Here is an 8,487-nt window from a genome sequence, read left to right on the forward strand (position 1 = left end):
TTTGCATCAATGGCGCATTCATCACTAACAAAACAGACCTCCGATAAAATGTTAAGAACAAAATTTAATAACAATTATTCCTACTTTCCGAAACTATAACAGTTTATTTGTGGTGTGAACAACCGTAATACGTTGTATGAAAATTAACCACATTTTGTCAGTAAATTAAAAAACATAGAACATAACTGGAGGAAATCTTTCAATACCGCTAAGTCGAAATACATTACCTTCATTGTGGAAAATTTTAAATCATACTCTCTAATTAGCAGTCCGTATTTTTATTAATTTCATACACTAACAAACCAATTTTAGTAGTCATCCTTTACGTACCTCTGTATAGGTTTTGATATACAAGTAACAGAGAAAATTATAGAAATTTGGAAGATGAATTATGTTTCACTTCAACGAACTAGTATGCAATATAAATAATTATTATCTAGAGACAAAAGGAAATGAGAAACTGGTTATGAAAGTTTGACGATGATTGTAACAGCAAATAGTCCTACCTCGGCAAAATAAGATAACAGATAAACGTTGCCATTTCTTATCTACATGCCTGTTATCGAGTGTCTCACCTTAGAACAGGATGTCGCCGTCGTAAGCCGTTTCGTAATGAAACGTGAAGCTGAGCGGATTCCCTTCTAACAACAATATGAAGCTCATTGAGTTAGTCGCATAATAAACTTCAAATTCCGTTCCAGAGCACGCAGTCAATAATTACCAACTAAGCATTTTTCTCTATTCATGGTAAACCTCAGTAAAATTTATCCTTCTTGCAATACTAGGATGTGTATGTCTCTGTGACTAGTTTGTAAAATCTGATTCAGTCCGTCCTTAGTATGCTTGGATAAAATTAATTCCGCCATAAATTTACATCTCAATATCTTAAAAGATTTGAGAACAGAGAGAAAACACATTTTTATCAATTTTTCATTTTCTTTTCCATAGGCCTATTATATTTTAGAGGAATAGAATGAATTGTTTACTTCTAGCACCAATGGGTACCGTGGATTGGTTTATTGATCAGTAGGCCATAACTTCTTGGCTTACAAACGGGATATTATCATCATATTTCATCATAGAGTATGTTAATGAAATAATGAAAACATATTCGAAACTAAATCTATTTATATAAAGATCTAATTGTCAATGTAATTCATTCCACTTCAGTTTTCACTCTGGTCAATAACTTTCAGAGGATTGGTGACAGATCACTGAAGGCATAACAGTACAGTGGCAATCATTTTCATCATTAGGAATGCATTACCTTCTCATAATATTATAATTTGCGTAATCATTAGAATAAATGGTTTGGGAGTCTCGAAGTCCCGATTTCATCAGAAGGACATTAAATTTTTATACAATTCTGAGATGTTATTCTGGAAGCAAAAAACAACGATGACTCCTTGCAAGCCACTGACTTTGTAGATAGATTCGTGTGGTTAGAGCTTATGGAAGTTTTATTCTTCGAGATAAAACAGGTGTTATCTGATGGATGATCAAGAAAGAGCTACTTTATAGCCTTATGTTAATGTCAGTCAGACTGATTTTTGAAATGGTAGAAAAGAACATTTCAAATTATCATTACTATCGATTCATGATTAATCTGTAATAACACAACATGGTACCAGCAATTAGACAAAAGAAAAATTGTGCCACCAGCGACTCATGTCACTGACATCTGTGAGTTATGTTCATGAAGAAAACAAGTTATCAAAGATACTTTAACATACAATTACAAAATTTTCTGGATCATGATAATCAATCCACGGTCATTAGACGTTTCACATAATATCGAAATAGATTATGCATTTCAACATGTTTGTTGTAAGAAGAATATTAATTTATTTCTGTAATGAAACAGACAATTTTAAAGGATTCAAACTGTGAAAAATTTACAGAACTTTAATAATATACACAGAATCGCACTGGTGTTAAAACCTTGCCAGAAGTTACATAACTGCTATATCAAACTCTGACTGACTGGTTGTCATTTCAATTGACAAATCAACGATATGTCAGTTTTATACATGCAGTTCGAGGTAGATAACAAAAGAAGGCTTTATTCATGATAATTGTGTTTATATGCTGTGTCGTCAGCACAAAGGAAAGACCAAAGTCTATTACTCCCTGCTGTTCAATGATAACACCGTTCGTGAGTCTACTGAGTATCCCAGCACGCTTTCTCGTGTCTTACTACTCTATGTACAGAATCTTCAACCTCGTACAACAATATAAGTGGCAAGAGCATTGCTGTTTAGGTCTAAATTCCACAATCTTTCTGTCCGGTGCAGTATTACATCTGAAAACATTACGGCAAGTATAAACATATATTGTTGAACTCATCACGTGCGATGTTTGTTGTCGAAATAGAGTGCCATTTCCAGTGTTTCTTAATCGCTGGAGAATATATCTTCAACGATCTTCAACGTAACCCAATTAGGTCCAGTTCCTTCAAAGAGAAGAAAGAACACTGGGTGTCTAAACCCTTGTATTGTTAACGTGCACGTGAGATTGTATAGGGCAGTCCTGTTCACAGCAAATGATGGGCAGTGTTCACGATATATTTATCGCATGGCTTTTAGTGCCGGGAGTGCCCGAAGACATGTTCGGCTCGCGTGGTGCAGGTATTTTTACTTGACACCCATGGGCGACCTGCACGTCTGTATGTGGGGTGATAATTAGGTAGATAGTGGGTGAAACCCCGTTTCAGCACATAGCCTACTCCTGTCCAATCACATCAAGAGGTCTGCTCAAGACTTACATTCCCAATCAACAGCTTAATACGCCCTCACTGCACTGCTGAGGGGTTTGGAATTGAATCCAGTCTTTCGACACGCAATCTAGTAATTAGAATTTGTACACCACTACCACTTCTACCCTGCCGGCCAACAGACAACATTCTGATGGTGAAAGTTTTTCACCAACGCAATTTGAACCGGCTAATCACAGTGTCAGACCATATAGACTTAACTATCATGTCCACCACGCGAGCTATAGTCATCATGGTGATGGTCTGTGGGCTGAGTGTATCGCGCTCAAACATCGCTGCCTTGTCGTAGTTAAGTGGCACTTGTAGAGAAAATTTGGGGTGTATTATGATAACTGATATTTCAGCATGTGGACTTTATCAAAATGATATAAAAAAGGCCTGTGAGGGAAACAATTCCTTTTTACATCAAAATGGTAAAGTTGATTTATGTACAGCAAACCTATGATGTGATAAAACCCAAAGGAGAGGCCGAGATTGTTTAATTTGATTTACATCCTCTGCAGCGTCAGTATGCAAGGTTGCACGAGAGAGGCGTATCTGCTATAAACACAGTTGACTCTATATCTATACGTGAGTAACTATCGTCTGGCTTGATATTTGCAAGTTCAGATATCGATCACGTGTTCTTACAACACTAGGAGAATTTTCAGAAATAGTTTCTAACGAAACGTTAGCTAAGAATGAGCATAACAAAGTTAAAATGTAAAAATCTTGGTCCAAAATGCAAGCACGGCATGACCCATACATGTGTGGGCTGCCTAGTCGAGGTGTTAAAGGACCTGGAAGGACGTGTATTCAATTCTGCGTCAGAACGGTGACAAGAGGTACATGACCATAGAGTTCACTCATTCTACATCAGAAATGAGTATCAGTGGCCAGGCCACTTGGTAAACACTCTATTCATGTATGTACCAAGATTACGTATAGGGGAAGCCTTTACCTTCCCCCAAGGGGCTCTCATAAGCTGTACAGAAATGGCTGCCACATTCTTGTAATACAGATAGGTGATTATAAGAAATCTATCAAGCCTACTTTATCCAACACTCCAACAATGTCAGTAATCCAATGTCAATAACCTGTAAAAGAACGAAAACATCCCAATATAAGCAGCAGAGAGGCCGCTATAGAACCCTACTTAAAGGAGATATGTATAATCTCGAGCACTGTAAACAAGTTTCTTTCCTAGCTTCTATTTACTCTATTTCCTTGATTTTCACTCAATCTCTACGACATTTACATCATGACTACATGTCCAGCGCACTCCCAGCTTTTATTGTCAAACTCTGCCGCAGACGCTATACAACTGTCAAAGTTTGTTTGATTTGTGTTATGCTGTATGAATGATCATTTCTCTTCTTGAATCAGAAATTTAGGGCCAAGAATATTCAAGAAACTTCGATATTATGTGATCCGTTTAATGATGCAGTACCCAGTTCATTTCACTAATTCATTTAAGTAAAGTGAAAGTGTTTTTCCTTTTACAAATTCTGAACTCCATCCAGTGTAGATACTGTACCTAAGTTGATGACTTGTGCTATCTTGTTGTGTGTGTTGCTCTCCTAACACCCTGACTATCATTTCACCCCACCCCCTGAACATCCACCCTGTGCAAATGAGGCCTTAGTACACAAAATATAACTAAATTTAGTGGTAATGTTAATAAGTAATAATAATTAGTGGATTTTGTACTAGTGATTTTGCAGTAGTAAGTGAAATATTGAACTCATGTTTGTATCTCAATATCAGCAGTGAACTAACTCATGATGGTTATGCGATGGTGGAAATTAAGGTGGCTGATGGTTTCGCCGGAAATAGCAGAGAAATTTTAAATATCGCAAGAGTAAATTAATGAAATGATTCACTGGTTCTCTGTGATAAAAGCGTTCTGATGGAGTTCAGTAGAGTTTTATGTTCGTGTATTATCTGTTTAATACATAAGTGTGACTTACTTTTCGCATTAGTTATATGTACCATACTCAGTATACTTTATCAGTGTTCTTCTGATATACAGTAGAAAACTACATACTATATGGTGTTTGGAATAACTCTGCACTAGAATGTTTGCTATGCATTGATTACCATCTGTTCTCTAATTTTTTTTTTTTTTTTTTTTTTTTTTTTTGCTAGTTGCTTTACGTCGCACCGACACAGATAGGTCTTACGGCGACGATGGGACAGGAACGGGCTAGGAGTGGGAAGGAAGCGGCCGTGGCCTTAATTAAGGCACAGCCCCAGCATTTGCCTGGTGTGAAAATGGGAAACCACGGAAAACCATTTTCAGGGCTGCCGACAGTGGGATTCGAACCTACTATCTCCCGAATACTGGATACTGTCTAAAATGTTTGTCCTTCAAATGAGCAAAAAAACTTCATCCTCTGAATCTTAGATAAAAATTTACAACAAAACATTGATTACATTTAATTTACATTAGATTCTACGAATTGTATATGCAATTCAGTTCGTTAATTATATCTTTGACGTATTTACTTATTTCACCTGATTATTCACTAGAATATATTTATTGTTACTCTGAAAAGCATTCAGTATCTAGTGCAAAGAAGAGTTTCCTTACAAAGTTTGTTTTATGAAATGACGCAAAAACACTTGGTTCTCTAAATATTAGTTCAAAATGTAAAACAAGGCATGGATGAAATTTAACTAATGTCACATTCAGACAAGTTTGTACGCAATTTTCCATCTGAATCATTTACTCATTTCGTAATACTTTGCATTATAATGTTCCCATTGTTACTTTACAATGAATTCATTACCATCTGCGAAGAACAACTTTCATTGCAGAGTTTGTATACGGTTTGTTTGTTGTTGTTTTTTTCTCGTGAAATAACCAAAATATGTTCGTCTTCTCAATCTTAGGTTAACATTTCCATGAAGACGTTGATGAAATCTAACTAATGTCGTCACAGTCAGAGTGATTTTATGCGCCTCAAATAATAAATTCTGCCTTTGCCTAATTTATAATAAAAACAATTATCACACTTTCAAACGGAACGAGTTCATGTTACGACACATACAATTGTCTAAACGAAATAGTACCTTCAATAGTTTCTCAAATAATTTATTTCTGATTATCACATTTACTCGAATGTTTTCAGCGGCGTAGTAATGTTGAAACATTGGGTCCTGTGATATCTCTGAAATTAAGCAACATTGGGCGTAATCACCATTTGAATAGATGGCTCACGTGCTGTTGGCTAGAGGAGACGCAGGGAGTGAGGGGCTACCATACTGCAAGTAAAGTCTTTGATGTATTTGCGGAGGGAGGGCAATAGCCAGATTTCGGTAAGACGGTTACCATATATGAAATTGTCCGGTTCCATGGCTAAATGGTTAGCGTGCTAGCCTTTGGTCACAGTGGTCCCGGGTTGGATTTACGGCAGGGTCGGGAATTTTAACTATAATTGGTTAATTCCGCTGGCACGGCGGCTGGATGTATGTGTCGTCTTCATCATCACTTCAACCTCATCACGACACGCAGGTCGCCTACGGAAGTCAATTCGAAAGACCTGCACCTGGCGAGCCGAACTTGTCCTCGGACACTACCGGCACTAAAAGCCATACGCCATTATGATATATTAAATTAATAGAAACGTATTCAAACTATTGCCCTAGCGGTATTTTCTTACTGCAATGCGAGAATCGGTGTTGAGCAAAACATGGAAGTCCACCAGAAGAAACTGAAGGTAGCAAATATAAGAATGTTGCGGTGGATGAAAATAGATAGGGTTCGGAATGAGAGGATAAGGGAGTTGCAAGAGAGAATGCAGGTTGGTTTGTTATCTGCTTCATTCACAAAAGTTCCATTGTATATCCATATTCAAAGCGATCGAAGAGTGAATTGGAACGGTGATGAGAACAATTAGCTAGTTTGCTGATTTTCGTACGACATAATTAAACAACAGAATAATTACCGGGCGGGTAACAATGCTCACCAATAGCCGTACGGTGAGCGCGTCGTATACCCTGCTAAGTCTTTAGACAATTAGTTACTTCCATTCGTCCAGGAAATAAATTAGATATACTGAGTTAAGGCTGAGAAGAAAGATAATTGTGATTATAATTGAATGGATGCACAAGATATCGGGCTAATCATCATTTTCCCAAATTGGAGGAAGTTCCACACCGATGGTTAAAAAAATCACTTTTTGGAGGATAAAATTAACGGTTTTTTTTTTTGGCAATGTTAAAATAAAGCTTCTTCTTTCAGATGAAAACAAAAAATATGTTAATCCTCCAAACATTTATTTTTTTCCATCAGTGAGGAACTTTCTCCAATTTAAGAAAATGATGATTAACCCGTTTTGCGTGCATCCATTCAATTGCAAAATAACGGGAGTGGAAGAACATGTTTATCAGAAATGAAACCTGTGAAATGTGAAAAGATTCTTAACAATAAACTTGAGCAGTCAATGTAGAGAAAAGGATATATGCACATTTCTTCGCTACACGGATAAAACATAGAACCATCGGTATGTTTTGGGGCTTAAAAGACGAGATAACGAGTACATATTCCTTGGTTGTTCCCCTGTTGTCCGCCTCTGTGGTGTAGTGGTTAGCGTGATTAGCTGCCACCCCCGGAGGTCCGGGTTCGATTCCCGGCTCTGCCACGAACTTTGAAAAGTGGTACGAGGGCTGGAACGGGGTCCACTCAGCCTCGGGAGGTCAACTGAGTAGAGGTGGGTTCGAATCCCACCTCAGCCATCCTAGAAGTGGTTTTCCGTGGTTTCCCACTTCTCCTCCAGGCGAATGCCGGGATGGTACCTAACTTAAGGCCACGGCCGCTTCCTTCCCTCTTCCTTGTCTATCCCTTCCAGACTTCCCATCCCTCCACCAGGCCCCTGTTCAGCATAGCAGGTGAGGCCGCCTGGGCGAGGTACTGGTCATTCTCCCCAGTTGTATCCCCGACCAAGAGTCTGAAGCTCCAGGACACTGCACTTGAGGCGGTAGAGGTGGTATCCCTCGCTGAGTCCGAGGGAAAAACCGAACCTGGAGGGTAAACAGATGATGATGATGATGATGATGTTCCCCTGTTAATAGCCTGTTACGGCATTCAAGGGGTACAGATAATGAATGCATTAATTCACTTCACCCGTAGGGGAGAAAAAGAATTCCGATAACTTTAAAGAAATAAATTTCTTTTCGTTCCGCAGTGTTCTGAATTTCAATTAATGTTTTCCCGTTAAATTTATTCGCCATTGCTTTGCTTACAGCCTCTATTTATGGGTATAATACATCCAACATCAACATCTATAAACAGCCACCAAAATGGCGTCGTTCTTATGACACGACACTGGTTGCCTGTTTACGCTGTCGGTTCCTTGTCGACACAAAACTGTTGACGCTAAATTGCTTACGCTAAATTCCAGATAGGCCCCAGCCCCAGCCCAAAAACATACACATGTTAAAAAGGAAGATGGGGAGCAATGATTTCCGGATGCAGTTGAATATCTTTGGAAATAACTAAAAGATTCAATGAATTGCACACGATGGCACTGTAAAACAATTCGGGCAACAAGAATTCTCTGAAAAGAAAATTCATAATAAAAGGACCAAATGAAATATAAATAGTTTATCTGTGGTTAAGTAGTTTCACGCCGGCCCCGTTGTGTAGGGGTAGCGTTCCTGCCTTTTACCTGGAGAACCCGGGTTCGATTCCCGGCCAGGTCAGGGCTCTTTACCTAGACCTGAGGGCTGGT

Source organism: Anabrus simplex, chromosome 1 (genome assembly GCF_040414725.1).
Source record: "Anabrus simplex isolate iqAnaSimp1 chromosome 1, ASM4041472v1, whole genome shotgun sequence".
In the NCBI taxonomy this organism is placed as follows: domain Eukaryota; kingdom Metazoa; phylum Arthropoda; class Insecta; order Orthoptera; family Tettigoniidae; genus Anabrus; species Anabrus simplex.